Raw genomic sequence first — 14,083 nt, forward strand, 5'->3', positions numbered from 1 at the left:
CTAAGTCCTTAAGTATCACCCCAATTTTGTTATCATGTGTTCATAAATTCTGGAGTTCCTGGTTAATTTTATTATTATTAATATTGTTTTGTCTTCACAATTTTCACACTGCCAAGAATAAAGAGTATTCTTTTTTTTTTTTACATTACCTTCCTGCCCGTATAGTAGTAACCCTGTTTCTAAACAAGGATTTAATTCTCTCTGGTAAGGAAGTTCCCTGTTTGTGGTTAGTAAGTCCTGTCTCACCTCCTAGGAAATAGGAGACAATTATTTCCCCTGTGACAACGCACCGTGCCATTGCTGTAGTTTCTGGCAATGATAGCAGAGGGAGACATAAAATAAAATAACATTCTAGATGGCGAATCACAGATCACAACCAGATGGAATACTCCCTTGTTTTAATATTCCCCATGCAAACAGAAAGCAGGACTTATTGAAGGAGCCAACGAGACGCGCCTTCCCGGGTTGTAGCCTGAGGGGCGAGCCGCCTGGGTCTCCCTGGGCCCGGAGCACACGCGTGCGCGCACCCCAAGTCTCCCCAGGGCCGGCTGCAGCTGTCGGGGACAGCTCGGTGGAAAGTTGGGAACCGACGAAGCACCCTCTAGACCTGATTCTCGCTCTTCCCCAAGGGGGATAAGGGAATGTCATGGGCAGTCCTCCCCCGGGTCCTCCCAGATCTGGTCTGGGGGGGCCTATCAGCCCCCCCCCGCCCCGCTGCCCCCCGGAGTTTCTTCTAGGACTGCAGTGAGTCATGTGATGGATAGCTGGGCGTGTGCCTCTGTGCGCGGCGGGGTGCGGGGGTGCGTTTGCGGGGTGCGTGCAGAAGTTACACGCGTCTGGGTTTGGGAGAAGTGTGTTTTTCTAGGGCGTGTGTGTGTGTGTGTGTGTGTGTTCGTGTGTGTGGTGTGTAAGACTGACAAGAGAATTTCGAGAATGATCCTGGGCCAGGCGAGGCGCACCAGCCTCGGATCAGCATTGGGGACTGGGTCTCCTGGTTCTTGGGGTGGGGGGAGTCGGCGAGGAAAGTGGGGAGCCCCCTCCCCCGCACTTTAAGTACCCACCTGACGAATCCGCGGCGGGTTCGTTGGGGTGCAGGCCCCGCCCTCTGGGGCCGGGGAGGTGGGAGAAGCCATCTTCCGGCTTCTGGGGGTCCCCGGGTCCTGTCACTCCCGGGTCTCCTCGGCGCGGGGCCTGGTCAGGGCTCTGCGCCCCGGCCGAGCTGCTGTCGCCTTCGATGGCTCTCCGGAGCCCCCCTCGTCTCCAGCCTGTGCGCGCCCCCTCCCTTACCTCCGGGTGGGGGGACTTGGGGCCATGGCCAGGCCGGGGTTGCCCGCGACCTTGGCGATGGGCTGTGCCAGTGCTCACGACCGGGATGGTCCTGGCAAAGACGCTGGGAGCAAAAGAAGGGCGCCTTCCTCCTTTCCTGGCGCCTGCGGCTCTCACCCTGAGAACGATGAGCTCATGGACAGCTCCCAGAAATATGTCTATCTGCACCACTGACTGCCGGAGTTGGCGAGGTGGGTGGGGACAAGGAGGCATCCGAGGCAGACAGTGCCTCGGAGAGCCTCCCGGCTGCTGGGTCCCTGCCAACTCCTCCCTGTCCCTCTCCACGCTCACTTTCGGCTTCTTCCATTCATTCCTGACCCACGCTGCCCATGCGCCCCGGAGAGCTGTGACAGGCGGGCCCCAACCCCACCTCCAGCACACGCATCCTTTGTTCTGCCAACCATTCCCCACGGAGAAGGAAGAAATTGATGGATGGACTGGATAGGGAGCACAAAATATGCCACAGCGGCTTGAACCCCTGTCACCTGTGGGCTGAGGAGATGCCCTGAGTGGCTTGGGTCTTTTATGCTTTGGGTGTTCCCCTCTTGCTCAACATTCAGCTCTCTTCTCCCTGCTCTCCCTTCTTCACGGTCGGATTCCATTCTCCCCAAGCACCTTGTGTGGCTGTGAGAAGAGGCTAAACATCAGGGGCATACCCCACACCTGTCATCCTAACTACTCCAGAGGCTGAGATCTAAGGATCACGGTTCGAAGCCAGCTTGGGCAGAAAAGTCTGTGAGACTTTCATCTCCCATTAACCATCAAAAGGCCCCATTCTGTCACTGACTCCAGAGATCTAAGGAAACTCTCATTGATCTAGAGCACTGCAGTCCCCTCTGCCAAGCCCCGGTTATTATTTATCGCCTTGCACTGGATCAGCTGTTCCTGTGGAGGTGGGAATTATGGGGGTGGGGGGGGTTATAAATAGCAAGATGACCTTCCTGAGATCCAATGTCCCCTCTCCATCTCTTTGATACAACACCCAGTCTTCCTGTCCTGTAGATCAACTTGCAAACACATTTCTACATTTAAAAACAAACCAGTTGTAGGCTCATGTCTATAGACTTATGTCCTAGACCTCCAGAAGTTGAAGCAAGAGGATCTCTGAGGCCTAGGAGCTTGAGGGTAGTCTGGTCCATAGAAGACAGACACACACACCCCAACTTGGACCTCTATGTGATAGTGTTTCAGCTGTCTATACCTCTTGTCCTCAAGATTCTTTGCAAGGTTTGTCTTTCTCCCTTTCTCCTCTCTCCCTGATTGTTTCTCTCTATGTCTCTGTCTCTCTCTCTGTGTCTATCTCTCTCTGTCATTCTGTCTCTCCGTGTGTGTCTGTCTGTCTCTCTTCCTCCAGTACTGGGGCTTGAACTTGGGGCCTAGGTGCTATCTCTAAGTCTTTTTGCTCAAGGCTAGAACTCTACCACTTGACCCACAGCTCCACTTCTGGCATTTAATGAGTAATTGGAGATAAGAGTCTAATGGGCTTTTTCTGTTGGGACTGGCTTTGAACCACCATCCTCAGATCTCAGCTGCCTAAGTAGCTAGGATTACAGGGAGAAGCCATCAGTCCTTGACAGACCTATCGCCTCTCTCACCTCACTCTTTATCACCTCACTAACAAGCATTGCATTTTCTGATCATCATTACTCCTTCCATGGATCATCCCATCTCCAATAACTCGTCAGTCCCACTTCAGTCTATCAGTACTACCTTCTTCCCATTCTTCATACTCCATCTCAGGCTTGTCCTTCCTCATGCTCACCTGTCAAAAATAAATCTTTGAGCCTGGTGCTGGTGGTTCATGCCTTTAATCCTAGCTACTCAGGAGGCTGAGATCTAAGAATCCTGGTTTGAAGCCAGCTTTGGCAGAAAAGTCTATAAGACTCGTCTCCAATTAACTACCAGAAAACCAGAAGTGGAACTGTGGCTCAGAGTGGTAGAGAGCTGGGTTTGGCAATGTGGCTTAGTGGTAGAGTGCTTGCCTAGCATGCACGAAGCCTCAGGTTTGATTCCTTAGCATCACATATACAGGAAAATTCGAAAGTGGCGCTGTGGCTCAAGAGGTAGAGTGCTAGCCTTGAGCAAAAAGAAGCCAGGAACAGTGCTCAGGCCCTGAGTTCAAGCCCCCCCCCCGCGCAAAATAAACAAACAAAAGCACACAGCCAACTATGTCATATCCCTCACTAAAATTCTCTAACGATCATTCAGTTCATTTAGAAGAAAACTCAAAAAACTAATGCCATCTGTCTACCATCCCTTATCCCCCCATTCATCTTTTGTTGTTGTTGTTTGGTTTTGGTTTGTTTTTGAGACAAGTCCTCAGTATATACAGCCCAGGTTGGTATTGAACTTGTCATCCGCCTGCTTCAGACTCCTGAATGCTAGCACTACAGGCATCTGCTAGCTCTTTGTGTGTGTGTGTGTGTGCGCGTGCACGCATGCACATGCATGTACATACAGGTGCACACACATGTGCTGGTCCCTGAGCATTTGCTGAAGGCTAGCTCTCTACCACTTGAGCCACAGCACCACTTCTGGCTTTTTTGGTGATTGGTTGGAGATAAGAGTCTCATAGACTTTTCTGCCTAGGGTAGATTTGAGCTATGACCCTCAAATCTCAGCCTCCTGAGTAGGTTGGATTACAAGTGTGAGCCACTGGTGCCCAGTGTGGTAGCTCTTTCAGAAAAAAAAAAATATTAGCACATGTTAATTGCACAAGTTTTACTGTGGCATGTTCATGCATGGGTATAATGCATTTTGATCATATTCATTCCTGAACTCTTATTGCCTTTCTGAAACCTTCCATTATCACTCTCCTTCAAACTCATAAGGCTGGAAGGACTAAATGATTACATACATACCAAACACTTTAAGCACAACTTGGCATGTAGTAAGTGCTCCGAGGTGTAGAAGGCTTGCTCCTTCAAAGCACTATTTCCAGTGCACAAACTGAAAGCATCATACAGCCTCAAAAACATAAATATTTAAAATACAGTGCAGGCCAGCATACTGGTGCACTCTTGTAATCCCAGACACTAGGGAGGCTAAAGTACGATTATGATTTCAAGGTCCAGCCTGGGCAATTTAGCAAGATCCCACTTCAAAATAAATAAGTTCTCTCTCCCTCCCTCCCTCTCTCTCTCTCTCTCTCTCTCTCTCTCTCTCTCTCTCTCTCTCTCTCTCTCTCTCTCCGCCCCCCCTATCTCTTTCCTCCTCTCTTTTTGTGCTGAAGATTGAGATTGGATTCAGGAAGCTGGTCACTGGTGGCTCATATGGTAATCCAAACTCTCAGGAGGCTGAGATCTGAGGATCAGCATTTGAAGACAACCTAGAAAGTCTGTGAGACTCTTACCTCCAATTAACCACCAGAGTCCACAAGTGGCACTGTGGCTCAAGGTAGTAGAGCACTGCCTTTAGCAAAAGAACTCAGGGACAGCGCTCAGGACCTGAGTTCAAGCCCATGACCAACAACAACAACAACAAAAAGATTGAATAGGGGGGTTTTGTCACTAAATCCTGTCAATTATATGACTTGTTTCTTTTCCTATTCCTCATCTGTGTATGATGATCAACTTGACTGGATCAAGAAGTTCCTAAGATGTTAGTAAAGCACATCTCTAAGTGTGTCTGTGAGGGTCTTTCGGAGACAGTTACTACAAGAAGGAGGACCTGCCCCAATCCCCCCACAGGCTGGGAGCCTAAAGGGCATAAAGAAGGAAATGAGAAAGCCTACCATATAGACACTCTCTCTCTGCTTCTGGGCAGCCATGATGTGACCTGCTCTGCCCTCCTCCTACCCCCCCCCACTATGCCCTCCCCTCCATGATAGACTGTACCCAGGGTCACAAAAACCCTTCCTCTCTTAAGTTGTTCTCCCATATATTGTCATAGTGTCAAGATACTAACACACCATGGCTTTAGTCCAGGCTTTCAACTACTCTTAGTATAGTGTAGTTTCTTAATAATGGCCCTTCAAAGCTCTTTCTATCCTGGAACATACTGCATAATTCATGGAGAATATCTTCCTTTAAAAAATACAGACAGATCCCACTTAAAAAGCCTCCATGGTTTTCCATTGCCTTTGTGATAAAATATACATTTCCATTGTTTTGAAATAAAAGCCCTTCTAAATATCAATATAATTTTTGGTGTTGAGGAAGATATTCCTAAGAGTGAAGGCTACAAAAGAATGAAACAGGAAAAGATGGAAAAACTATTCTACATAAAAAAATATAAAAATTCCTTTTTTTTTTGTCTGTCCTAGGGCTGGAATAAAAAAAATTCTTTACTATGTATCTTACTACTTTTTTTATTATTTGGGCATGAAAAATGCAGAATGTATTTGTGTGCCTAGAAGGAAAAAAATTTAGCTGAATGATATTTATGGGCAGAGGGAATTAATATTGTTAATATATAAATAAAATAAGTACTTTATTTTTATTTATTTTTATTTTTTTATTTTTTTTATTTTTTATTTTTTTGCCATTCCTGGGCCTTGGACTCAGGGCCTGAGCACTGTCCCTGGCTTCTTTTTGCTCAAGGCTAGCACTCTACCACTTGAGCCACAGCGCTACTTCTGGCCGTTCTCTATATATGTGGTGCTGGGGAATTGAACCCAGGGCTTCATGTATACGAGGCAAGCACTCTTGCCACTAGGCCATATTCCCAGCCCCAAGTACTTTATTTTTAAAAAGAAGGGAATTAAGAAAACTCTCAGAAGAAAAATCCCAAACATTTCTAATGAGAAAATTTAAAAAATGTTCAACTTTATCATAGATGAAGTAAATAAAACTTGAAATGCCAAAACACTGGTAAAAATCATCAGAGAAGAGATTTTTTTGTGTGTGAAAGTTCAGAGCTTCAGAAATGATATTTGGGCATTCTTTTTGTGTGTGTGATAAGGCTTGAACTCAGGGCTTGGGTGCTTTCCCTGAGCTTTATTTGCTCAAGGCTAGCCACAGCTCCACTTCCAGCTTGCTAGTGGTTATTGGAGATAAGGAGTCTCATGACTTTTCTTCCCAGGCTGGCTTGGAACCACAATCCTCATATCTCAGTCTACCTAGGACTACAGGTAAGAGCCACTGGCACTCAGCTGCCAACTTCCCTTTCTAAATCTTATGTTTTGAATGTGTGCCTGTGTAGATGAGGGGTTATTACATGAGACATCATTACTTCTAGTCAGGAGCTTGAAATCTGAGGATCTCAGTTCAAAGCTAACCTGAGGAGACAAATCTGAGAGACTTTTATCTCCAATCAGCTAGCAAAACAAGGGTAGAAATAAAGGAGTGCCTCAAGTGGTAGAGCAATAGATATTATTACTCTATCAGGGAACTCAACCAATATGAGGAAAGGTAGGTATGATTTCTTTCCTTAATCTGAACTTCCTGCATTTATGAGTTATCTTTAATTTATGGTCTTTTATACTGATCATTCACATTTGATCTTTGCAATTACTTTTAGCAGCATTATGTTCATGTTAGAGATAAGGAAATGGAGACTGACCCAGAAAAATATAAAGCTACAATCTGGATCACATAACAAATAGAGCCTTTGCCAAGAAGTTCTCCTTGAATTGCACTACCATTATTAAAAATCATGAGTCTGGTGGATGTCAGTGGAACATGCCTATAATCCTAGATACTCAGGAGGCTAAGCTGTGAGGATCATGATTCAAAGCCAGTCCCAGCATGAAAATCTGTAACACTCTTATCACCAGTTAACCATCAAAAAGCCATAAATGGAGGTGTGACTAGAGTGGTAAAGTGCCAGCCTTGAGTGAAAAAAATCTAAGAAACATAATCCAGGCCCTGAATTCAAGTCCCACTGCTAACACAAGAAAAAATAGTAGGGAGAGGAGGGGGGGAAACGGTTGTTTGGTTTTGTTTTGTTTTGTTTTTACTCTAAGAACAAAGCCAGAAGGCTGGGAGTATGGCTTAGTGGTAGAGTGCTTGCCTTGCATGCATGAAGCCCTGGGTTCAATTCCTCAGCAGCACATAAACAGAAGAAGCTGGAAGTAGTGCCATGGCTTAGATGGTAGAGTGCTAACCTTGAACAAAAACAAGCCAGGAACAGTGCTAGACCCTGAGTCCAAGCCCCAGGACTGGCCAAAAAAAAAGAACAAAGCCAGAATCAGAAAATAAATGTCCTCCCTTCTTCCCGGCCATTTCCCCTCCATTTCCCCCTCCTTCACACTCTCCCTTCCTTGTTTTCTTTTCCCTTTAACTCTGATTCTTGATTACCCTCTACCTGGTGTCCTTGATTGCTCAATGAACCAAAGACGAAGAAGAGGTAAGTGAACAGACATTGGTGGCTCATGCCTATAATCCTTGCCTCTCAGGAGGCTGAGATCTGAGGATCGCAGTTCAAGGCCAGCCTGAGCAGCAAAGTACATAAGACTTTATCTCCAAGTAACCGGAAGTGGAGCTGTAGCTCAAGTAGTAGAGCACTAGCCTTGAGCAGAAAACCTCAGGGATAGTGCCCAGGGCCTGAGTTCAAACCCCCATGACCAACCAAAAGAAAAAGAAAAGAGAGAATACTGCCATTTGTGACCATATTAGATCATGTAAGACTCAGAATCAAGTTCCCAGGAATCTATGATTCTAGAAATAAGGTCCTTACTCACCCCTTTCCACACTTGTCAAGGGCTGCATTCCACAGAAGAGAGTGTATGCATATGTGATGTGATATAGTAAAATGTAAATGGTGCTGACAAGGAGCTGGGAATGTAGCCTAGTGATAGAGTGCTTGCCTCATATACATGAAGCCCTGGGTTTGATTCCTCAGCACTATATAAACAGAAAAGGCCGGAAGTGGCTTGCTCTGTGGCTCAAGTGGTAGAGTGCTAGCCTTGAGCAAAAAGAAGCCAGGGACAGTGCTCAGGCCCTGAGTTCAAGCCCCAGGACTGGCAAAGAAAAAAAAAAAAAGGCCCTGACACACTATGTCAAGTTGCATTATCCTCCCCACAACCTGCCACCTGGCTGCAGTTATTTTACTGACTTATAGGTGTTTCCTTCTTCTCTGATGCCGTATTTAACCAGAAAAGAAATCAGAGAAGACTTCTTAGTCCTGAGAATAAGATAGTTCTAATAGAGTATAACTGGTGTTTTAGGTGGGATTGTAATGTAAACTTTGCTTTCTAGCCTGTGTTCTAAGGTGTACAAAGACTCCCATTAACTTCCAGACAAAAGTGAGAGAGGGGAAGAAATCTCAAAGAGAATTGGGCTCATGACCCCCAAAACATCTTAAACCAATGTACATAAGGTCCAAAAAACAAATCTCAAAACTAATCAGGCAGAAGGGCCCAAGTTTCAGCTACACAAAAGAAATCCATAGCTTGAACTGCAGACATTATAGCTCACAGGGATCCCAATCCAAGTTCTATTCATATTAAATACAAACTGAATATCAGGAGACTGAAATTCAAGACTCTGCACATGAAAAATCTTTCCTTCCTTTCCAATTATGTTTCCTGTATCTTTTCCCCATAAACCTTTTTTCAGCTGAATCAGTATACTCCATCTTAACTATGCTATTACATTTATTTCTGTCTCTAAACAAAAGCATTATTGGATTTCCCTAGACTTTCTCAGTCACCTCTTTCCCTGATCTTTCATTGACATTTACTGTCTCTAGTGATCAGATTATATGTATTCCACTCATACATTACCTGCATGGCTCACAGCATACTTAGGCAACATTGCACAATTATGTTCCCAGTACACACTTCAGTACCTATGCTATTAACATTTTGAAGTTGGGAGCCTCCATCATACACTTGTTTACCACAAATATAGTGGGCATGAGAAAAAAAAAGATGATTGTTTGTGATGTAAGAAACTCACCAGAAAAGGAAGAAGTGTTAGCAATGGGATTTTTTTCCTCTTAAAGAAGTTTAGAAAGAGTATGACGGGGGGCTGGAGATTTGGCTCAGCAGAAGAGCGTCTGCCTGGCAAGCACAAGGCCCCATGTTTGGTCCCCAGCTCTGGAAAAAAAAAAAAAAAAGAAAGAAAGAAAGAAAGAGAGTATGACGGGAGCTGTGTGTTGGTGACTCATGCCTATAATCTTTTCTACTCGAGAGGCTGAGATCTGAGGATCAAGTTTCAAAGCCAAGCCAAGCAGAAAACTCTACAAACCTCTTATCTCCAATTAACCACCAAAAAATATGGAAGTAGAAGTGTAGCTCAAAGAGCACAGTATCAGCCTTAAGTAAAGTGAACATGCAAGGCTCTGAGTTCAAGACCTAGCACCAACACATACGCATGAAATATGATAGACACTGTACTGCACACCTGTAATCAGAGCAGGTGAAAGGCATAAACCAGGGAATTGTGACTTTGAGGCTAGCCTGGGCTACATAGTAAGAACCTGTCTCAAAAAGAAAGAGAAGAGAAAATGAAAAGAGAATATTCCTTTCCAATTATTTTTAGTTCCTTCAAATTAATAGTTTGTAGCCAAGTGCCAATGGCTCACACTTCAAAGCCTAGATAACTCAGGAAGATGAGATCTGAGAATCACAATGCAAAGTCAGTCCAGGAAAGACTCTCTCTAGTTAAACCACCAAATTTATTTTTATTTTATTTATTATTATTATTGCTGGTCCTGGGGCTTGAATTTAGGGCCTTGGCCCATCCCTGAGCCTCTTTGTGGTCTACCACTTGAGAAACAGCACCACTTCTGGCTTTTGTGAATAGTTTATTATAGATAACAGTTTCATGAGGACTTTTCTGCCCAGGCTGGCTTTGAACCATGATTCTCATTCTCAGCCTTCTAAATAGCTAGGATTACAGGCATAAAACACTGGTACCCTGCTAACCACCAATTGTTTATTTTGGAGGGGGTTAAACTCTAGGTGGGCCTAGTTGCTATCCCTGAGCTCTTCAGCTCAAGGCTAGTGCTCTACCACTTGAGCCACAGTTCTGGTTTTCTGGTGGTGAATTGGAGATTAGAGTCTTACGGACTTTCCTCACTGGGCTTTGAACGATGATCCTCAGATCTCAGCCTCCTGAGTTGCTAGTATTACAGGCATGAGCCACCAGTGCCCAGCTTTAAAAATAAAAAATAATCCTGTAAGTGGAGTAGCAGCTCAAATGATAGAATACTAGCTTTGAATAAAAAAGCTCAAAGTCAACACCCAGGCCCTGAATTCAAGCCCCAGGTCTGCCACAAAAAAAATTGTGTAAAGTGGCCAGTTTTGAAGGCTACACATTAGTCTTTAGTTGACAATTTATTAGTATTTTATTGTTTAAAATGATTCCCAATGTTTTTACTCTCCTGTTTACATCATATTGTTTCTCCCAGCTTATATGTTTCTTTGTTTAGTTGGTTGTGGGGCTTGAAATATGGACCAGGGCACTGTCCCTGAGCTCTTTTGCTCAAAGCTAGTGCTCTACCACTTTGAACCACAGTGCCACTTCCAGCTTTCTGATGGCTAATTGGAGATAAGAACCTCATGGAGGGGCTGGGAATAAGGCCTAGTGGCAAGAGTCTTGTATACATGAAGCCCTGGGTTCAATTCCTCGGCACCACATATATAGAAAAGGCCAGAAGTAGCACTGTGCCTCAAGTGGCAGAGTGCTAGCCTTGAGCAAAAAGAAGCCAGGGACAGAGCTCAGGCCCTGAGTCCAAACCCCAGGACTAGCAATAAATAAATAAATAAATAAATAAATAAATAAATAAATAAATAAATAAATAAATAAATGAACCTCATGGACTTTTTGGCTTGGGCTGGCTTTGAATGGCGAGCCTCAGATCTCAGCCTCCTGAGTATCCAGAGTAACAGGTGTGAACCACTAGCACCCAGTTTATCACCCAAGTTTAAGATGCTAAAATTCTTAGTAAGCTGCAATTTTTTGTGTATAATAGAAAGGTAGTATATGCTTATGGTAAACAGGATACAAACTTTATAAATTTGTAAAATTCTCCTGTCCCCATTCCTCTAGTCTCAAAATTAGCTATTCCTCTATTCCAAAAGTAACTACTCGGAATCTCTAGCTATTCAAGATCTCTTGGCACAGAAATCTGAAAAAATATAATATGGATATTTGAGGGTTACATTATACATGCTGGGCATGGTGCCTTTATTTTTTTACTCTCCTATATAGCATGGGTATGTTTCTAAATATTCCTTAACAAATACATATAATTTAATCGATATGATGTGTTTTGATGGGTATCATTAAATTACAAAGTATTTTTGTTGGTTTGGTTTTGCTTTATTGATTTGACTAGAGAATGTGAGAGCTTTTTCTGTTTTGCGCTGGTCCTAGGGTTGCAACTCAAGGCCTTCGTTTTGTCCTTGAGTTTTTTTGCTCGAAGCTGGTGCTCTACCACTTGGGTCACATCACCACCGTGGACTTTTTGCTGGTTCATTGGAGATAAGAGTCTTATAGACTTTCCTATCTGGGCTGGCTTCAAACTACGATCCTCAGACTTCAGCCTCCTGAATAGTTAGGATTATAGGCATGAGCCACAAGTGCCTGGCCTTTGGGAGCTTTTGTTTTGGTTTGGGGTAGTACTAGGGTTTGAACTTGGGGCCTCACATTTGCTACGCAGGTGCCCTCCTCTTGACACCAACCCCTCACCCTTGCTTTTGTTTTAAGATAGGGTCTCCCTATGGAGCCCAGGCTCACTTTAAACTCACAAGCTCCTCTGTCAGCCTCCAAAGTATTGGAATTATGGATATGTGCCACCACACCTGACTTTAAAATGCTTGATAATATCATTTATTGTGAAATTGAGGTTTTTAACCTAGTAGATTGTAGATTCACATCTAGCTATAAGACATAATTCAGCAGGATCCCTTTTACACATTGTCCAGTTGCCCTCATGAAAAATGCTTTAAAATTCTATAGTAAAGACAGGAGCTGGCTGAGAATATGGCCTAATGGCAAGAGTGCTTGACTCATATACATAAAGCCCTGGGTTCAATTCCCAGCACCACATATATAGAAAACGGCCAGAAGTGGTGCTGTGGCTCAAATGGCAGAGTGCTAGCCTTGAGCAAAAGAAGCCAGGGACAGTGCTCAGGCCCCGAGTCCAAGCCCCAGGACTGGCAAAAAAAGAAAGAAAGAAATTTAAAAAAAAAAAAAACAAAAAAAAACAGGAGCTGGTGGCTCCCCCAGTAACCCTAACTACTCAGGAGGGTGATATCTGAGGATTGCAGTTTGAATCCAACCAGAAAATACAAATCCATGACTCTCATCTCCACTTAACCACCCTGAAAACCAGACGTGATAGTGCAAATGGGAGAGCACTAAGCCCCAGAACTGGCACACACCTACCCATGTACCCTCATAAGCTATAGTGTAATAGCACAGTCATGTATAAACATGATGCAATCCAAGAATCTTATTCAGGATTTTCGCTGCTACTTATGTATCTCTACTTGCGAGTGTGTTTGTGTGAGTATTGCGTCCTATACAACCGAGAGTGATGGGGTGCAGGCCACGCTAGAGGCTGAGTAAAGAGGACGGGGAGTTCAAGTTCTGTAAGCTTATAGAATGCCCCCCTGGCTCATAAGGTCTGCCCTTGGCAATGTGACTCCGCCCCTGCCTACCTGAGGGGCAGGTGGAGCACCTCCCACCTTAGTTGCATGAGGGTATCAAGACCCACCCCTGAGAGAGAGTTCAGGGGCCATTTTCCTTTCCTCTGTGGGAACTTGGCCTTGCCAGTCCTGCTGGCAATAAACCCTTTTGCTCTACATGACTTCGCCTATGGTCTGTGGTTCTTCTGGGACATTTTCCTTTCAAGATCAATATGGGCAAGTTAGTGAGATCTTACCTTTTTTTTTTTTGGCCAGTCCTGGGCCTTGGACTCAGGGCCTGAGCACTGTCCCTGGCTTCCTTTTTGCTCAAGGCTAGCACTCTGCCACTTGAGCCACAGCGCCACTTCTGGCCGTTTTCTGTATATGTGGTGCTGGGGAATCGAACCCAGGGCCTCATATATACGAGGCAAGCTCTCTCACCACTAGGCCATATCCCCAGCCTGAGAGCTTATCTTTTTAAAAATTGAGATATATATCTCTATGATAGAGCACTTTTACTTAGCCTACATATGGACTTGGGTTTGATTCTTAGCACTGCAAAAGAAAACAATATCCTTTACAATTTTGCCAATGCCCTTAGAGTCCCTTGGTTTGTGTGTGTGTGTGTGTGTGTGTGTGTGTGTGTGTGTGTGTGTGTGTGTGTGTATTGGAGCTTGAACTCACTGTCCTTGAGCTTCTTTTGTTCAAGGCTAGTTCTGTACACTTGAGCTACAGCTCCACTTTCAGCCTTTTTGGGCGGAGGGGGTTTATTGGAGATTAGAGTCTCACAAACTTTCCTGCCTAGGCTGAGTAGCTAGGTTTATAGGTGTGAGCCATGGGCACCTGGATAGTTCGCTCTTTTACAAACAACCCCTACTCAACTTCTGGCAACACTAAATGATCTTCCATTCCTGAAATGTCATTTCAAAAAAATGTTCTTTAAATGGAACTGTAGAGTATGCAACCTTTTGAGGTTGGCTTCCCCCCCCCCTCACCCATAAAATTCCCTGGAAATTCATCCAAGTCATGGCATACATTAGCACTTCATTCCTTTTTATTGTGGAGTAGTATAAGTTGGAACCTTAATACCAGACATCAAAGCATTTATCTTCTATTAAAATCCATTTGAAGAAACAAAAATGGAAGGAACTGAGCGAGACAGATTGTATTGAAGTCAATGTCAGCCCAGTCTTATGTCAGGAATAGAATGCTAATTTTCTGAACATGGTGCTGGGT

Source organism: Perognathus longimembris, chromosome 24, assembly GCF_023159225.1.
Source record: "Perognathus longimembris pacificus isolate PPM17 chromosome 24, ASM2315922v1, whole genome shotgun sequence".
In the NCBI taxonomy this organism is placed as follows: Eukaryota; Metazoa; Chordata; class Mammalia; order Rodentia; family Heteromyidae; genus Perognathus; species Perognathus longimembris.